The sequence below is a fragment of the Oncorhynchus masou genome, chromosome 23 (assembly GCF_036934945.1).
Source record: "Oncorhynchus masou masou isolate Uvic2021 chromosome 23, UVic_Omas_1.1, whole genome shotgun sequence".
NCBI lineage: Eukaryota > Metazoa > Chordata > Actinopteri > Salmoniformes > Salmonidae > Oncorhynchus > Oncorhynchus masou.
In genome coordinates, this window is record NC_088234.1 from 11,837,599 (window position 1) to 11,857,598 (window position 20,000).

General features: G+C 43.5%; 1 protein-coding gene across 4 annotated transcripts in view; it reads left to right on the plus strand.

The window, feature by feature from the left end:
* The window catches only part of LOC135510310 (NHS-like protein 2), a 153,187-nt gene that overhangs the window by 96,549 nt on the left and 36,638 nt on the right, over positions 1-20,000 (plus strand). The window lies entirely within an intron of this gene.

Consider the following 20,000-nt stretch of genomic DNA (forward strand, 5'->3'; position numbering starts at 1 on the left):
AATTAAATTCAATTCAAGGGGCTTTATTGGCATGGGAAACGTGTTATTACATTGCCAAAGCAAGTGAGGTAGGGGTAGGCTTAGGGTTAGGGTTCTCTCTCTGTCTCTCTCTCTCTCTCTCTCTCTCAATTAAATTAAATTAAATTCAAGGGGCTTTATTGGCATGGGAAACATGTATTAACATTGCCAAAGCAAGTGAGGTAGATAATATACAAAAGTGAAATAAACAATCAAATTAACAGTAAACATTACACATACAAAAGTTTCAAAACAATAAAGACATTACAAATGTCATATTATATATATATATATATATATATACAGTGTTGTAACAATGTACAAATGGTTGAAGTACAAAAGGGAAATAAATAAGCATAAATATGCGTTGTATTTACAATGGTATTTGTTCTTCACTGGTTGCCCTTTTCTTGTGGCAACAGGTCACAAATCTTGCTGCTGTGATGCACACTGTGGTACTTCACCCAGTAGATATGGGAGTTTATCAACATTGGGTTTGTTTTCGAATTCTTTGTTGATCTGTGTAATCTGAGGGAAATATGTGTCTCTGATGTGGTCATACATTGGGCAGGAGGTTAGGAAGTGCAGCTCAGTTTCCACCTCATTTTGTGGGCAGTGAGCACATAGCCTGTCTTCTCTTGAGAGTCATGTCTGCCTACGTTCTCCCTCTCAATTCAAAGGGCTTTATTGGCATGGGAAACATATCCTACGATAGATATGTTATATGGCCAGGACATCTGATGGAGCAGCAAATTCGGGGGGGGGCGACGACTCATCAAACCAAAGGACAGATTTCCACCGGTCCAAAGTCCATGTTTCTTGGCACAAGAAAGTATATTTTTTCTGATTGATATCCTTTAGTAGGTGTTTTTTTGCCGCAGTTTTACCATGAAGGCCTGATTTATGCAGTGTCCTCACAACATTTGATGTTGAGATGTGTCTGTTACTTGAAATCTGTGAAGCATTTATTTGGGCTGCAATTTCTGAGGCTGGTAACTCTAATGAATTTATCCTCTGCTGGAGAGGTAACTCTGGGTCTTCCATTCCTGTGGTGGTCTTCATGAGAGCCAGTTTCATCATACCACAGCAGAGGTAACTCTGGGTCTTCCATTCCTGTGGTGGTCTTCATGAGAGCCAGTTTCATCATACCACAGCAGAGGTAACTCTGGGTCTTCCTATCCTGTGGCGGTCCTCATAGAGCCAGTTTCATCATACCACAGCAGAGGTAACTCTGGGTCTTCCGTTCCTGTGGTGGTCTTCATGAGAGCCAGTTTCATCATACCACAGCAGAGGTAACTCTGGGTCTTCCGTTCCTGTGGTGGTCTTCATGAGAGCCAGTTTCATCATACCACAGCAGAGGTAACTCTGGGTCTTCCGTTCCTGTGGTGGTCTTCATGAGAGCCAGTTTCATCATACCACAGCAGAGGTAACTCTGGGTCTTCCGTTCCTGTGGTGGTCTTCATGAGAGCCAGTTTCATCATACCACAGCAGAGGTAACTCTGGGTCTTCCATTCCTGTGGTGGTCTTCATGAGAGCCAGTTTCATCATACCACAGCAGAGGTAACTCTGGGTCTTCCGTTCCTGTGGTGGTCTTCATGAGAGCCAGTTTCATCATAGCACTTGATGGTTTATGCGACTGCACTTGAAGAAACTTTCAAAGTTCTTGAAATGTTCCAGATTGACTGACCTTCATGTCTTAAAGTAATGATGGGCTGTTGTTTCTCTTTGCTTATTTGAGCTGTTCTTGCCATAATATGGACTTGGTCTTTTACCAAATAGGCCTATTTTCTATATACTACCCCTACTTTGTCAGTAAAAAAAAATTGGGATTAGTTTAACACTTTTTTGGTTACTACATGATTCCATATATTTTATTTCATAGTTTTGACGTCTTCACTATTGTTCTACAATGTAGAACGTAGTAAAAAGAACGAGTAGGTGTTCTAAAACTTTTAACTGGTACTGTAGACAGCACACAGGAGGACATTTTTCTCTGTTGATTGAATTTCCTTATTAATTTCTAGCCAGATGTAAAATGTTCCTGTTTTGACTAATTTAATAGAGTGGGTTAGGTTGTCTCCATACCAAATTAGCATACCCCTGAGTCTCTTCCCTTTTTCACACCTGGTAGTTTAGTGGATGGGACTTCCAGCTCTCTGTAACCTAGAGGGCAACCAGTGGGTCAGTCTCCTCTATACCATATTTATTTTCAGAAATGTCTGTATTTCCAATTTCTTTGAAGTCTGGGTTCCTGTTCTTTAGGCCAAAGGCAGATGACCTCTCTCAATTCAATTCTCTCTCCCCCTTTCTCCATATACCCCTCCCCTCTCTCTCCATATTTTATTTATTTAAGTAGGCAAGTCAGTTAAGAACACATTCTTATTTTCAATGAGGCCTAGGAACAGTGGGTTAACTGCCTGTTCAGGGGCAGAACGACAGATGTGTACCTTGTCAGCTCAGGGATTTTAACTTGCAACCTTCTGGTTACTAGTCCAACGCTCTAACCACTAGGCTACCCTGCCGCCCCAATATACCCCCTCCCCTCTCTCCTCCCCCTCCCTCTCTTTCTCCGTCTACCCCATCCCCCTTCTCCTCCCCCTCCCTCTCTTTCTCCGTCTACCCCACCCCCCTTCTCCTCCCCCTCCCTCTCTTTCTCCGTCTACCCCACCCCCTTCTCCTCCCCCTCCCTCTCTTTCTCCGTCTACCCCCTCTCTTCTCCTCCCCCTCCCTCTCTTTCTCCATATACCCCCTCTCTTCTCCTCCCCCTCCCTCTCTTTCTCCGTCTACCCCCTCTCTTCTCCTCCCCCTCCCTCTCTTTCTCCATATACCCCCTCTCTTCTCCTCCCCCTCCCTCTCTTTCTCCGTCTACCCCCTCTCTTCTCCTCCCCCTCCCCTCTCTTCTCAAGTAATTTAGTATCTTCTCATTTCTGTTATTAACGGTATTATGCTACTGTATTATACTACTATATTATACTACTATATTATACTACTGTATTATACTACTGTATTATACTACTGTATTATACTACTATATTATACTACTATAATATACTGCTGTATTATACTACTGTATTATACTACTATATTATACTACTATAATATACTACTGTATTACAATACTGTATTATACTACTATATTATACTACTGTATTATGTGTGTGTGTGTGTGTGTGTGTGTGTGTGTGTGTGTGTGTGTGTGTGTGTGTGTGTGTGTGTGTGTATACATAGTGAACCTGTATGTGTGTATGCATTGTGATTGTGTGTGTGTGTGTATACATAGTGGTTGTGTGTGAGCGTGTGTGTATAAATTGTGATTGTGTGTGCATGTGTGTGTGTGTGTGTGTATAGATAGTGATTGTGTGTGTGTGTTTTTGTATAGATAGTGATTGTGTGTGTGAGAGTATATACATTGTGATTGTGTGTGTGTATGCATAGTGATTGTGTGTGTGTGTGTGTGTGTGTGTGTGTGTGTGTGTGTGTGTGTGTATACATAGTGATTATGTGTGTGTGTGTGTGTGTGTGTGTATACATACATAGTGATTGTGTGTGTGTGTGTGTGTATACATAGTGATTGTGTGTGTGTGTTTGTGTGTATACATAGTGATTGTGTGTGTGTGTGTGTGTGTGTGTATACATAGTGATTGTGTGTGTGTGTGTGTGTGTGTGTGTATACATAGTGATTGTGTGTGTGTGTGTGTGTGTGTGTGTGTGTGTGTGTGTGTGTGTGTGTGTATACATAGTGATTGTGTGTGTGTGTTTGTGTGTGTTTACATACAGTTGAAGTCAGAAGATTACATGCACCTTAGCCAAATACAATTAAACTCAGTTTTTCACAATATTGTGAAGTGCACCAGTCCCTCCTGCAACAAACACCCCCACACAATGATGCTGCCACCCCCGTGCTTCACGGTTCTTCGGCTTGTTCTTTGGCTTGCAAGCCTCCCCCTTTTCCTCCAAACATAACAATGGTCATTATGGCCAAACAGTTCTATTTTTGTTTCATCAGACCAGAGGACATTTCTCAAAAAAGTATGATCTTTGTCCCCATGTGCAGTTGCAAACCGTAGTCTGGCTTTTTTATTGTGGTTTTGGAGCAGTGGCTTCTTCCTTGCTGTGCAGCCTTTCAGGTTATGTCGATATAAGACTCGTTTTACTGTGGATATAGATACTTTTGTACCTGTTTCCTCCAGCTTCTTCACAAGGTCCTTTGTTGTTGTTCTGGGATTGATTTGCACTTTTCGCACCAAAGTAAGTTAATCTCTAGGAGACAGAACGCATCTCTTTCCTGAGCGGTATGATGGATGCGTGTTCCCATGGTGTTTTTACTTGCTTACTATTGTTTGTACAGATGAACGTGGTACCATCAGGCGTTTCGAAATTGTTCCCAAGTATGAACCAGACTTGTGGAGGTCTACAATGTTTTTTTCTGAGGTCTTGGCTGGTTTCTTCTGTTTTCCCATGATGTCAAGCAAAGAGGCACTGAGTTTAAAGGTTGACCTTGAAATACATCCACAGGTACACCTCCAACTGACTCAAATGATGTCAATTAGCCAATCACAAGCTTCTAAAGCATTTACATCATTTTCTGGATTTTTCCAAGCTGTTTAAACGCACAGTCAACTTAGTGTATGTAAACTTCTGACCCATTAAAATTGTGATACAGTGAATTATAAGTGAAATAATCTGTCTTTAAACAATTGTTGGAACAATTACTTGTGTCATGCACAAAGTAGATGTCCTAACCAACTTGCCAAAACTATAGTTTGTTCGCAAGAAATTTGTGGAGTGGTTGAAAAACGAATTTTAAATGAATGACTCCAACCGAAGTGTATGTAAACTTCCGACTTAAACTGTAGTGATTGTGTGTGTGTGTGTATACATAGAGATTGTGTGTGTGTGTGTGTATACATCGTGATTGTGTGTGTGTTTGTGCATACAGTGCCTTGCGAAAGTATTCGGCCCTCTTGAACTTTGCGACCTTTTGCCACATTTCAGGCTTCAAACATAAAGATATAAAACTGTATTTTTTTGTGAAGAATCAACAACAAGTGGGACACAATCATGAAGTGGAACGACATTTATTGGATATTTCAAACTTTTTTAACAAATCAAAAACTGAAAAATTGGGCGTGCAAAATTATTCAGCCCCTTTACTTTCAGTGCAGCAAACTCTCTCCAGAAGTTCAGTGAGGATCTCTGAATGATCTAATGTTGACCTAAATGACTAATGATGATAAATACAATCCACCTGTGTGTAATCAAGTCTCCGTATAAATGCACCTGCACTGTGATAGTCTCAGAGGTCCATTAAAAGCGCAGAGAGCATCATGAAGAACAAGGAACACACCAGGCAGGTCCGAGATACTGTTGTGAAGAAGTTTAAAGCCGGATTTGGATACAAAAAGATTTCCCAAGCTTTAAACATCCCAAGGAGCACTGTGCAAGCGATAATATTGAAATGGAAGGAGTATCAGACCACTGCAAATCTACCAAGACCTGGCCGTCCCTCTAAACTTTCAGCTGATACAAGGAGAAGACTGATCAGAGATGCAGCCAAGAGGCCCATGATCACTCTGGATGAACTGATCAGTCGTATATTGCACAAATCTGGCCTTTATGGAAGAGTGGCAAGAAGAAAGCCATTTCTTAAAGATATCCATAAAAAGTGTTGTTTAAAGTTTGCCACAAGCCACCTGGGAAACACACCAAACATGTGGAAGAAGGTGCTCTGGTCAGATGAAACCAAAATTTAACTTTTTGGCAACAATGCAAAACATTATGTCTGGCGTAAAAGCAACACAGCTCATCACCCTGAACACACCATCCCCACTGTCAAACATGGTGGTGGCAGCATCATGGTTTGGGCCTGCTTTTCTTCAGCAGGGACAGGGAAGATGGTTAAAATTGACTTAAGGGGGCTGAATAATTTTGGAACGCCCAATTTTTCAGTTTTTGTTTTGTTAAAAAAGTTTGAAATATCCAATAAATGTCGTTCCACTTCATGATTGTGTCCCACTTGTTGTTGATTCTTCACAAAAAAATACAGTTTTATATCTTTATGTTTGAAGCCTGAAATGTGGCAAAAGGTTGCAAAGTTCAAGGGGGGGCGAATACTTTCGCAAGGCACTGTAAATAAATCAAATCAAATTAAAGTTTATTTGTCACGTGCGCCCGAATACAACAGGTGTAGTAGACCATACAGGGAAATGCTTACTTCCAGATTCTAACCAAAAGTGCAAAAAAGGTATTAGGTGAACAATAGCTAAGTAAAGAAATAAAACAACAGTAAAAAGACAGTGAAAAATAACAGTAGAGAGGCTATAACAGTAGAGAGGCTATAACAGTAGAGAGGCTATATACAGTAGAGAGGCTATATACAGTAGCGAGGCTATATACAGTAGAGAGGCTATAACAGTAGATAGGCTATAACAGTAGAGAGGCTATAACAATAGAGAGGCTATAACAGTAGAGAGGCTCTATACAGTAGAGAGGCTACATACAGTAGAGATGCTATAACAGTAGAGATGCTATAACAGTAGAGAGGCTATAACAGTAGCGAGGCTATAACAGTAGCGAGGCTATAACAGTAGCGAGGCTATAACAGTAGCGAGGCTATATACAGTAGAGAGGCTATAACAGTAGAGAGGCTATAACAGTAGAGAGGCTATATACAGTAGAGAGGTTATATACAGTAGAGAGGCTATATACAGTAGCGAGGCTATAACAGTAGCGAGGCTATAACAGTAGAGAGGCTACATACAGTAGAGATGCTATAACAGTAGAGAGGCTACATACAGTAGAGATGCTATAACAGTAGAGATGCTATAACAGTAGAGAGGCTATAACAGTAGCGAGCCTATAACAGCAGAGATGCTATAACAGTAGAGATGCTATAACAGTAGAGAGGCTATAACAGTAGCGAGGCTATAACAGTAGCGAGGCTATAACAGTAGCGAGGCTATAACAGTAGCGAGGCTATATACAGTAGAGAGGCTATAACAGTAGAGAGGCTATAACAGTAGAGAGGCTATATACAGTAGAGAGGTTATATACAGTAGAGAGGCTATATACAGTAGCGAGGCTATAACAGTAGCGAGGCTATAACAGTAGAGAGGCTACATACAGTAGAGATGCTATAACAGTAGAGAGGCTACATACAGTAGAGATGCTATAACAGTAGAGATGCTATAACAGTAGAGAGGCTATAACAGTAGCGAGCCTATAACAGCAGAGATGCTATAACAGTAGAGAGGCTATAACAGTAGCGAGGCTATAACAGTAGCGAGGCTATAACAGTAGAGAGGCTATAACAGTAGAGAGGCTATATACAGTAGAGAGGTTATATACAGTAGAGAGGCTATATACAGTAGCGAGGCTATAACAGTAGCGAGGCTATAACAGTAGCGAGGCTATATACAGTAGAGAGGTTATATACAGTAGAGAGGCTATAACAGTAGAGAGGCTATATACAGTAGAGAGGCTATATACAGTAGGGAGTCTATAACAGTAGAGAGGCTCTATACCGTAGAGAGGCTATAACAGTATAGAGGCTATATACAGTAGAGAAGCTATAACAGTAGAGGATATATGCAGTAGAGGCTATATGCAGTAGAGAGGCTATATACAGTAGAGGTGCTATATACAGCAGAGAGGCTATATACAGTAGAAAGGCTATATACAGCAGAGACTATATACAGTAGAGAGGCTATATACAGTAGAGAGTCTATAACAGTAGAGAGGCTTTAACAGTAGAGAGGCTATAACAGTAGAGAGGCTATATACAGTAGAGAGGCTTTAACAGTAGAGAGGCTATAACTGTAGAGAGGCTATAACAGTAGAGAGGCTATAACCGTAGAGAGGCTATAACCGTAGAGAGGCTATAACCGTAGAGAGGCTATAACAGTAGAGAGGCTATAACCGTAGAGAGGCTATAACCGTAGAGAGGCTATAACCGTAGAGAGGCTATAACAGTAGCGAGGCTACATACAGTAGAGAGGTTATATACAGTAGAGAGGCTATATACAGTAGAGAGGCTATAACAGTAGAGAGGCTATAACCGTAGAGAGGCTATATACAGTAGAGAGGTTATATACAGTAGAGAGGCTATAACAGTAGAGAGTCTACAACAGGAGTGAGGCTATATACAGTAGAGAGGCTATATACAGTAGAGAGGCTATATTCAGTAGCGAGGCTATAACAGTAACGAGCCTATATTCAGTAGAGAGGCCATATTCAGTAGAGAGGCTATAACAGTAGAGAGGCTATATTCAGTAGAGAGGCTATAACAGCAACAAGTCTATATTCAGTAGAGAGGCAATATTCAGTAGAGAGGCTATAACAGTAGAGAGGCTATATTCAGTAGAGAGGCTATAACAGTAACAAGTCTATATTCAGTAGCGAGGCTATATACAGTAACGAGGCTATAACAATAGAGAGGCTATATACAATAGAGAGGCTATATACAGTAGAGAGGCTATAACAGTAGCGAGGCTATAACAGTAGAGAGGCTATAACAGTAACGAGGCTATATTCAGTAGAGAGGGTATAACAGTAACGAGGCTATAAAAGTAGCGAGCTACATACAGACTACATACAGACACCGGTTAGTCAGGCTGATTGAGGTAGTGTACATGTAGATATGGTTAAAGTGACTATGCATATATGATGAACAGAGAGTAGCAGAAGCGTAAAAGGGGGGTTGGTGGGTGGTGGGAGACAATGCCGGTTAGCCACTGTGCAGGATCACTGGTTGGTTGGGCCAATTGAGGTAGTATGTACATGAAGTGCATTGCAGTGATGCAATGCTCTCGATGTTGCAGCTGTAGAACCAGGAAACAACATCTCCACCCCGCTGATCCTCAACACTGGGTGCCCACAACGATGCGTTCTCAGCCCTCTCCTGTACTCCCTGTTCACCCACGACTGCGTGGCCAAATTATCAAGTTTGTAGACGACACAACAGTGGTACGCTTGATTACCAACAACGACGAGGGCCTACAGGGAGGAGGTGAGGGCCCTCAGAGTGTGGTGTCAGGAAAATACTATCAGGTCTGGCAGTGGGTCAAGGGGGCGATGATGGACACTTCCCAATGGATAGTATTAGAACCTTTGTGTAAATAGAAGGAAAAGATAGACCTCTCTCTATTTCTTCCTCCTCCCGTCCGCCAGCTTTCTCTCTCCACTGTTTCCTCTTCTACTATCGCCATTACGCCGCTCTCTCTGTGTTTCTGTTGTACTTTTTAAGCCCTTTTTGATGATATCCAATTGGTAGTTACAGTCTTGTCCCATCGCTGCATCTCCTGTACGGACTTGGGTGAAGGTAGAGAGCCATGCCTCCTCTGAAACACGAACCTGCCAATCTGCACCGCTACTTCTTGACACACTGCTCGCTTAACCCGGAAGCCAGCCACTCTAATAGGTGTCGGAGGAAACACCGTATAACTGGTGATCGTGGTCAGCTTGCAGGGGCCCGGCCCACCACAAGGAGTCGCTAGAGCATGATTGGGACAAGGGCATCCTGGCCGGCCAAACCATCCCCTAACCTGGACGACACTGGGCCAATTGTGCGCCGCCTCATGAGTCTCCAGGTCACGACACAGACACCCGGGATCGAACCCGGGTATGTAGTAATGTCTCTCTCTAATGCCTTAGGCCCCTCCTAGAGTAATGCCTTAGGCCCCTGCGCCACTCGGGAGCCTTAGTAATAGTGTCTTTAGGAGCAGACAGGATGTAACAGAAGACGTGTTAGCATCAGTCTCACCTAACACACAGAGACACACACACATAACTCTCTGCCAAGTAAACCCTTCCTATTTTCCTTTCTGTTCGCCACAGAAAACAAAAAAACATTCTCACTCGTTCCCGCCCTTCGACACTATTACTATTCTCAGCCTAGTGAATGTTGATGTTTCTATAGCCGTGTTGTTACATGGGAATGAGAGAGACAGAGGTCTAATATGGTGGTTATCACACACACAGAGAGAGAGAGAGAGAGAGAGAGAGAGAGAGAGAGAGAGAGAGACAGAGAGTGAGAGAGAGAGAGAGAGAGAGAGAGAGAGAGAGAGAGGTGCAGACCATTCCTAAACCTGTTGATGTTCTCACAGTCATTCAAAACATGTTTTCTATCTAACAGGAAGTAACCCTGGAGACATTGAACAGTGCATTCAGAAAGTATTCAGACACCTTGACTTTTTCCACATTTTGCTACGTTATAGCCTTATTTGAAAATTAATTTTAAACATTTTTAAAAATCTCTCAAAAATCTACACACAATACCCCATAATGACAACTCAAAAACAAGGATCTTCAAGGATCTCTCTGTACTTTTCTCTGTTAATCTTTTCCTTGATCCTGACTTGTCTCCCAATCCCTGTCGCTGAAAAACATCCCCACAGCATGATGCTGCCACCACCATGCTTCACCATAGGGATGGTGCCAGGTTTCCTCCAGATGTGACGCTTGGCATTCAGGCCAAAGAGTTCAATCCTGGTTTCATCAAACTAGAGAATGTTGTTTCTCATGGTCTGAGAGTCCTTTAGGTGCTTTTAACTGAGGAGTGGCTTCCGGGTGACCGCTCTACCATAAAGGTCCGATTGGTGGAGTGTTGCAGAGATGGTTGTCCTTCTGGAAAGTTCTCCCATCTCCACAAAGGAACTCTAGAGCTCTGTCAGAGTGACCATCTGGTTCTTGGTCACCTCCTGACCAAGGCTCTTCTTGTTTTTATTTAATCCATTTTGGAATAAGTCTGTAACGTAATAAAATGTGAAAAAAGTCGAGGGGTGTGAATAGGTTCCGAAAGCCCTCTATATGCACACTGTGAACACATAAGTCCGGACGTTAATCTGATGTCAACTTCAAAACCTACTGTAAAAGCAGTACTTTGCTTTTTTTGCTGTTGACCCTTGATAAATGGAACTGATGTGACCTTTGCTGTACCCTTGTTTGTTCATTCAGTTCAGTCAATTCAGTTCAATTCAGTTCAGTTCAGTTAAGCTCAGTTCATTCAGTTCAGTTTGTTTGTTCATTCAGTTCAGTTTATTCTGTTCAGTTCATTCAGTTTGTTCAGTTTGGTTTGTTCAGTTCAGTTCAGTTTGTTCAGTTCAGATCATTCAGTTTGTTCAGTTCAGTTTATTCAGTTCAGATCATTCAGTTTGTTCAGTTCGGTTTGTTCAGTTCAGTTCAGTTTATTCAGTTCAGTTCGGTTCAGTTTATTCAGTTCAGTTCGGTTCAGTTTGTTCAGTTCAGATCATTCAGTTTGTTCAGTTCAGTTCAGTTCAGAACAACAGTGTGTTTAGTGAGAATTCTCTTTAAGCCCTCATGTACAGCTCACCACTGAAAACATCACTCTGTGTGTAACAGTACACCACTGTACATTCCAAATGGCACCCTATTCCCTATAACGTGCACTACTTTTCACCAGGGCCCACAGTGAAAAGTAGTGCACTTTGTAGGGAATAGGGTTCTATTTGGGACTACCCAGTTCTGACACAACACACTCCCTGTTGTGATATCAGGAAGAACATCCTCATTGGGAGATTGTAATGCTTTAGAACTGGTGTATCTGTGTGTGTGTGTGTGTGTGTGTGTGTGTGTGTGTGTGTGTGTGTGTGTGTGTGTGTGTGTGTGTGTGTGTGTGTGTGTGTGTGTGTGTGTGTGTGTGTGTGTGTGTGTGTGTGTGTGTGTGTGTGTGTGTGTGTGTGTGTGTGTGTGGTTATAACTCCTCTGATGTTGTGATACACTGAGTAGCTGTCATCACAATAACTGCTTTCCAGATGGCACCCTAATTCCCTTTATAGTGCACTGGATAGGGAATAGGGCTCTGGTCTAAAGTAGTGCACTAGATATGGAATAGGGCTCTGGTCTAAAGTAGTGCACTAGATATGGAATAAGGCTCTGGTCTAAAGTAGTGCACTAGATATGGAATAAGGCTCTGGTTATGACAGTGGGAGGTTAGGGGGACATCTGGGGAGATAGAGAGGGCAAGAAGGGACGTGTGTGTGGTGACCTCCGTGGTTGGGTCGCAGCTGGGGACGGACTTGGGGGACGGACCGTAGGGGACGTGCGGGGACGATTGACCCCGGCGGACCTCTAAGATCCCTTCCTGTCAATCTGCCTCAATGACTTTCTCTGAGAGAGACGGGAGGAAACACACACACACACACACACACACACACACCTTCCCCCTCGTGGCCTCGAGCAAAGTAGCTGAGTCAGCTTGCAGGCCCAAAGGTATCTTGCAGTGTGTGTGTGTGTGTGTGTGTGTGTGTGTGTGTGTGTGTGTGTGTGTGTGTGTACGAGTGGTTTTGTCTCACATGCTGGGGTCTGTAGCGTGGCCGATTCTCATGGTAATCATGGAATCATAGAACCAGGGAAAATAACAGTTATACAGACCATAGTTACAGGTTTAGTTAGACTGGTGTTGCTGACATACTCACAGTCCATGTATCCAGTCACCACGGTCCATGTATCCAGTCACCACGGTCCATGTATCCAGTCACCACGGTCCATGTATCCAGTCACCACGGTCCGTCTATCCAGTCACCACGGTCCATGTATCCAGTCACCATGGTCCGTCTATCCAGTCACCACGGTCCATGTATCCAGTCACCACGGTCCATCTATCCAGTCACCACGGTCAATCTATCCAGTCACCACGGCCCATCTATCCAGTCACCACGGTCCGTCTATCCAGTCACCACGGTCCATGTATCCAGTCACCACGGTCCATCTATCCAGTCACCACGGTCCGTCTATCCAGTCACCACGGTCCGTCTATCCAGTCACCACGGTCCGTCTATCCAGTCACCACGGTCCGTCTATCCAGTCACCACGGTCCATGTATCCAGTCACCACGGTCCGTCTATCCAGTCACCACGGTCCGTCTATCCAGTCACCACGGTCCGTCTATCCAGTCACCACGGTCCGTCTATCCAGTCACCACGGTCCGTCTATCCAGTCACCACGGTCCATCTATCCAGTCACCACGGTCCATGTATCCAGTCACCACGGTCCGTCTATCCAGTCACCACGGTCCATCTATCCAGTCACCACGGTCCATCTATCCAGTCACCACGGTCCATGTATCCAGTCACCACGGTCCATGTATCCAGTCACCACGGTCCGTCTATCCAGTCACCACGGTCCGTCTATCCAGTCACCACGGTCCATGTATCCAGTCACCACGGTCCATGTATCCAGTCACCACGGTCCATCTATCCAGTCACCACGGTCAATCTATCCAGTCACCACGGTCAATCTATCCAGTCACCACGGTCCATGTATCCAGTCACCACGGTCCATCTATCCAGTCACCACGGTCAATCTATCCAGTCACCACGGTCCATGTATCCAGTCACCACGGTCCATGTATCCAGTCACCACGGTCCATGTATCCAGTCACCACGGTGCATTTGAAGTGGCATTCTATTGCTGTGCTAATGAGCAGAACACTGAGATGTGTGTGTAAGCGAAACACATATGTACACGCCTGACAGTTTCATTACAATCACATTCAAAACCAGCATACACACTCACATGCGCATGCAGTTACACGTGCAAGCACACAAACACGCACAAGAGATTAAGAGGATGAATGATACAGACAGGGAGAGAGATGAGAGAAAGGAGAGAGACGGAGAGAGGAGAGAGATGGAGAGAGGAGGAAAGAGACAGAGAGAGAGACAGGAGAGAGGAGGAAAGAGACAGAGAGAGAGAGGAGAGAGATGGAGAGAGAGGAGAGAGACAGAGAGATGGAGAGAGGAGAGAGATGGAGAGAGGAGGAAAGAGACAGAGAGAGAGTGGAGAGAGACAGAGAGAGAGAGGAGAGAGACAGAGAGACAGAGAGAGGAGAGAGAGAGTACCTGACCACTGTGACTGACCCAAAATTAAGGAAAGCTTTGACTATGTACAGACTCAGCGAGCATAGCCTTGCTATTGAGAAAGGCCGCCGTAGGCAGACATGGCTCTCAAGAGAAGACAGGCTATGTGCACACTGCCCACAAAATGAGGTGGAAACTGAGCTGCACTTCCTAACCTCCTGCCCAATGTATGACCATATTAGAGAGACATATTTCCCTCAGATTACACAGATCCACAAAGAATTCGAAAACAAATCCAATTTTGAAAAACTCCCATATCTACTGGGTGAAATTCCACAGTGTGCCATCAGAGCAGCAAGATTTGTGACCTGTTGCCACGAGAAAAGGGCAACCAGTGAAGAACACGCACCATTGTAAATACAACCCATATCTATGCTTATTTATTTTATCTTGTGTCCTTTACCATTTGTACATTGTTAAAACACTGTATATATGTATATATATATAATATGACATATGTAATGTCTTTATTGTTTTGACACTTCTGTATGTCTACTGTTAATTTTTATTGTTTATTTCACTTTATATATTATCTACCTTACTTGCTTTGGCAATGTTAACACATGTTTCCCATGCCAATAAAGCCCTTGAATTGAACTGAATTGAATTGAGTGGAGAGAGACAGAGAGAGAGATGGAGAGAGACAGAGAGAGAGACAGAGAGATGGAGAGAGGATAGAGAGACAGAGAATTAGACATCCTGTCACCATAGATTACTTTTAGTATAATTGTCTTTGGCATGTCTGGCCTCTCTCAGGCTGTGGAGGAGAAACACACGCTTTGCTGCCGTTTTCACAGTCTCCCTGTGTGTGTGTGTTTGTGTGTGTGTGTGTGTGTTTTTGTGTGTGTGTGTGTGTGTGTCTACCTTGAGGGAGGGAGGGAGGGACAGAGACACAGAGTGGTTGAGAGACAGAGAGGTTGAGATACAGAGAGGGAGGGAGGGAATGAAGGGAGGGAGGGATGGGGGAGGGAGGGAGACAAAGAGGTTGAGAGACAGAGAGGGAGGGAGGAAGGGAGGGAGGGATGGGGGAGGGAGGGAGACAGAGAGGTTGAGAGACAGAGAGGGAGGGAGGGGGAGGGAGGGACAGAGAGGGAGGGAGTGAGCAATTGAGGGAGGGACAGAGACACAGAGCGGTTGAGAGGGAGGGAGGGAGGGAGACAGAGAGACAGAGACAGAGACAGAGGGAGGAAGGGGGGAGGGGGGAGGGGGGAGGGCTTTAGATCTATTCTTCCTGCTTTGTAATGTAACATATGTTATAATATAACATGTGTTGTAGTGTAACATGTGTTATAATGTAACATGTGTTGTAATGTAACATGTGTTGTAATGTAACATGTGTTGTAATGTAACATGTGTTATAATGTAACATGTGTTGTAGTGTAACATGTGTTGTAATGTAACATGTGTTATAATGTAACATGTGTTATAATGTAACATGTGTGGTAATGTAACATGTGTTGTAATGTAACATGTGTTGTAATGTAACATGTGTTATAATGTACCATGTGTTGTAATGTAACATGCGTTGTAGTGTAACATGTGTTGTAATGTAACATGTGTTATAATGTAACATGTGTTGTAATGTAACATGTGTTGTAATGTAACATGTGTTGTAATGTAACATGTGTTGTAGTGTAACATGTGTTGTAATGTAACATGTGTTATAATGTAACATGTGTTGTAATGTAACATGTGTTGTAGTGTAACATGTGTTGTAATGTAACATGTGTTATAATGTAACATGTGTTGTAATGTAACATGTGTTGTAGTGTAACATGTGTTATAATGTAACATGTGTTGTAATGTAACATGTGTTGTAGTGTAACATGTGTTGTAATGTAACATGTGTTGTAATGTAACATGTGTTATAATGCCAATAAAACCATTGAATGGAATTGTATATTAGAGCCATACTCACAGCACTGGAAACCCTCTGGCATTTAATGACTGCTATGGCAGCTACTTTAGTAACACTCTCAGTGTCTTCATTTCAGTGCCTTTTTTGGCCTTTTGTATAGTATTTTACAGTCGTGGCCAAAAGTTTTGAGTATGACACAAATATTAATTTTCACAAAGTGTCTTTAGATATTTTTGTCAGATGTTACTGTGGAATACTGAAGTATAAATACAATAAGTTCGTAAGTGTCAAAGGCTTTTATTGACAATTACATGAAGTTGATGCAAAGAGTCAATATTTGCAGTGTTGACCCTTCTTTTTCAAGACCTCTGCAATCCGCCCCAGCATGCTGTCAATTAACTTCTGGGTCACATCCTGACTGATGGCAGCCCATTCTTGCATAATCAATGCTTGGAGTTTGTCAGAATTTGTGGGTTTTTGTTTGTCCAGCCGCCTCTTGAGGATTGACCACAAGTTCTCAATGGGATTAAGGTCTGGGGAGTTTCCTGGCCATGGACCCAAAATATTGATGTTTTGTTCCCCAAGCCACTTAGTTATTACTTTTGCCTTATGGCAAGGTCCTCCATCATGCTGGAAAAGGTATTGTTTGTTACCAAACTGTTCCTGGATGGTTGGGAGAAGATGCTCTTGGGGATGTATTGGTACCATTCTTTATTCATGGCTGTGTTCTTAGGCAAAATTGTGAGTGAGCCCACTCCCTTGGCTGAGAAGCAACCCCACACATGAATGGTCTCAGGATGCTTTACTGTTGGCATGACACAGGACTGATGGTAGCGCTCAACTTGTCTTCTCCGAACAAGCCTTTTTCTGGATGCCCCAAACAATCGGAAAGGGGATTCATCAGAGAAAATGACTTTACCCCAGTCCTCAGCAGTCCAATCCCTGTACCTTTTGCAGAATATCAGTCTGTCCCTGATGTTTTTCCTAGAGAGAAGTGGCTTCTTTGCTGCCCTTCTTGACACCAGGCCATCCTCCAAAAGTCTTTGCCTCACTGTGCATGCAGATGCACTCACACCTGCCTGCTGCCATTCCTGAGCAAGCTCTGTACTGGCGGTGCCCCGATCCCGCAGCTGAATCAACTTTAGGAGACGGTCCTGGCGCTTGCTGAACTTTCTTGGGCGCCTTGAAGCATTCTTCACAACAATTGAACCGCTCTCCTTGAAGTTCTTGATGATCCGATAAATGGTTGATTTAGGTGCAATCTTACTGGCAGCAATATCCTTGCCTGTGAAGCACTTTTTGTGCAAAGCAATGATGATGGCATGTGTTTCCTTGCAGGTAACCATGGTTGACAGAGGAATAACAATGATTCCAAGCACCACCCTCCATTTGAAACTTCCAGTCTGTTATTCTAACTCAATCAGCATGACAGAGTGATCTCCAGCCTTGTCCTCGTCAACACTCACACCTGTGTTAACGAGAGAATCACTGACGTGATGTCAGCTGGTCCTTTTGTGGCAGGGCTGAAATGCAGTGGAAATGTTTTTGTGGATTCAGTTAATTTGCATGGCAAAGAGGGACTTTGCAATTAATTGCAATTCATCTGATCACTCTTCATAACATTCTGGAGTATATGCAAATTGCCATCATACAAACTGAGGCAGCAGACTGTGAAAATTAATATTTGTGTCATTCTCAAAACTTTTGAATTGAAGTCTCTCTCTCTTTCTCTCGCTCCCTCTCTCTCCTCCCTAACTCCCTACCTCCCTCTCTCTCCTCCCTACCTCCCTCTCTACCACTCCCCTAAATGTCTCAACCCGTAACCCACATCCCGCTCCAATACTCGTGGGGTAAAAATGAGTCATCAAGGGACAGAAATGGCTCCCTACAAATGTGTTTGTGTGAAGTTTATTTACAAAATGCGATATTTTTTTCACATTTGTGGGTTTTTTTCATCAGCAATTAATGTGTATGGGGACCTTCATGTGTGTGTAAAATATTTCTGTTCTCAGTAATATTTCAACTGGTTTAGTTGCAAAATGCTGTAAATTCATTGGTTAGCTGGAATGGAATGTTATTGTCCTGTATATATTATATTTAACATGTAAATTCAACACATCGTCAATATAACCTCACGCTATAGTGTTTGGTCAGAGTTAGGACTTGTCCAAAATGGCACCCCCTCTCTTTCTCTTTCTCTTTCTTTTTCTCTTTCTCTTTCTCTTTCTCTTTCTCTTTCTCTCTCTCTCTCTCTCTCTCTCTCTCTCTCTCTCTCTCTCTCTCTCTCTCTCTCTCTCTCAGCTCTTTCTGCCAAGTTATTTTTGTCATCTCTCAGTCTTAAATAGCTGACAGGGTGAGTGATGAGTGAAGAGGGAATATCCGGGTAAAAGTCACCTTTACATACAGATCTAGGATCAGCTTAGTCTCTCCACATCCTAGCCTTAACCATTAGGGAGAGAACTCTAAGACTGAGATCAGTGTTTAAAGGTAAGTTCTACTGCTCAGGGCTTTGGCAGAGGTAAGGGTGAGGAAACTTTTGCCCAAAGTTAAGTTGACTGCTGGCCTCTCAATTCTGCCCTTAAGGAAAATGGTGGTTTTATGTCTGTACTGACCCTGACCTAGAGGTCAGGGTAGAGGTCGACTGAGGTAGACCTTTCACTTTTTTTCACGCATTAACAGCAATGCACTTAGCACAGACACACACACACACACACACACACACACACACACACACACACACACACACACACACACACACACACACACACACACACGCACACACACACACACACACACACACACACACACCAGCGGTCTGTTTATCTTCTCTTCTCTAAATCCTCCATATTTCCTCCCCTCTTCTAAATCCATGTGGTTATGTAAGAGAGAGATAAGAGAGGAGGAGGAGGAGAGGAGGAGGAGGAAAGGAGAGAGTGGAGAGGACGGAGAGGGAAAGGAGGACATTAGGAGAGGAGGAAGAGAGGAGGAAGAGCACATTAATTGCAGTGTAGAGGACCTGCTGCTGAGCTAGTAATTTAGTAGACTGCTAACCTTATGGGAGATAAGAGTTATTCACTGTACTGGAGCTACCCTACCCTATCGCCCCTCTTTCTTTCTTTCTTTCTTTCTTTCTTTCTTTCTTTCTTTCTTTCTTTCTTTCTTTCTTTCTTTCTTTCTTTCTTTCTTTCTTTCTTTCTTTCTTTCTTTCTTTCTTTCTTTCTTTCTATCTTTCTTTCTTTCTTTCTTTCTTTCTTTCTTTCTTTCTTTCTTTCTTTCGTTCTTTCTTTCTTTCTTTCTTTCTTTCCCTGCTCGCTCTCTCGCTCCTGCTCTCTATCTCCCGTCTTTCTTCTTTTCCCTCTCTCTTTGTCTCTGTTTCTATGCAGATCACACATCAAGCTTCTGTCTCCTCTCCCTCTTTCTGATTGGTTGTTGTGGATTTATGAATGATTGTTGTCATTCTGTTCATTCAGTTTCTGATGATTCTTGTTATTATTATGCTGTTTGGGAGCGCCTTCCCTTTCACTCGCTGACAACACACACACAAGCGCACACACACACATACACACACGTGCATACACACACATGCATACACACACAAACCCCTCCCCTTTCTAACCACAGTCCCTCCCCTCACAACTGGCTATTATGTAACACAAGTCTCTGGGTATTAGTTATGCAAATTTTTTAAATTTGTATTAATGTGCAATTTCTCTCTCTTTCTCTCCCTCCCTTCACTCCCTCCCTCTGTCTGCATCGCTCCCTCTGTATCTTGCCCAACCCTCTGCCATCTGTTCTCTTTCTCCATCTCTCTCTTGCTCTCTACCTCTCTTCTCCGGTCTCTCGCTCTCTACCTCTCTTCTCCGGTCTCTCGCTCTCTACCTCTCTTCTCTCTCCCTCACCTCCTCTCTACCTCTCCTTTCCCTCCATCTCTCTCCATCGTCCCCACCTCTTCCTCACCTCCGCTCTACCTCTCCTTTCCCCCCATCTCTCTCCATCGTCCCCACCTCTCCCTCACCTCCTCTCTACCTCTCCTTTCCCTCCATCTCTCTCCATCGTCCCCACCTCTCCCTCACCTCCTCTCTACCTCTCCTTTCCCTCCATCTCTCTCCATCGTCCCCACCTCTCCCTCACCTCCTCTCTACCTCTCCCTCACCTCCTCTCTACCTCTCCCTCACCTCCTCTCTACCTCTCCTTTCCCTCCATCCCTCTCTCCATCGTCCCCACCTCTCCCTCACCTCCTCTCTACC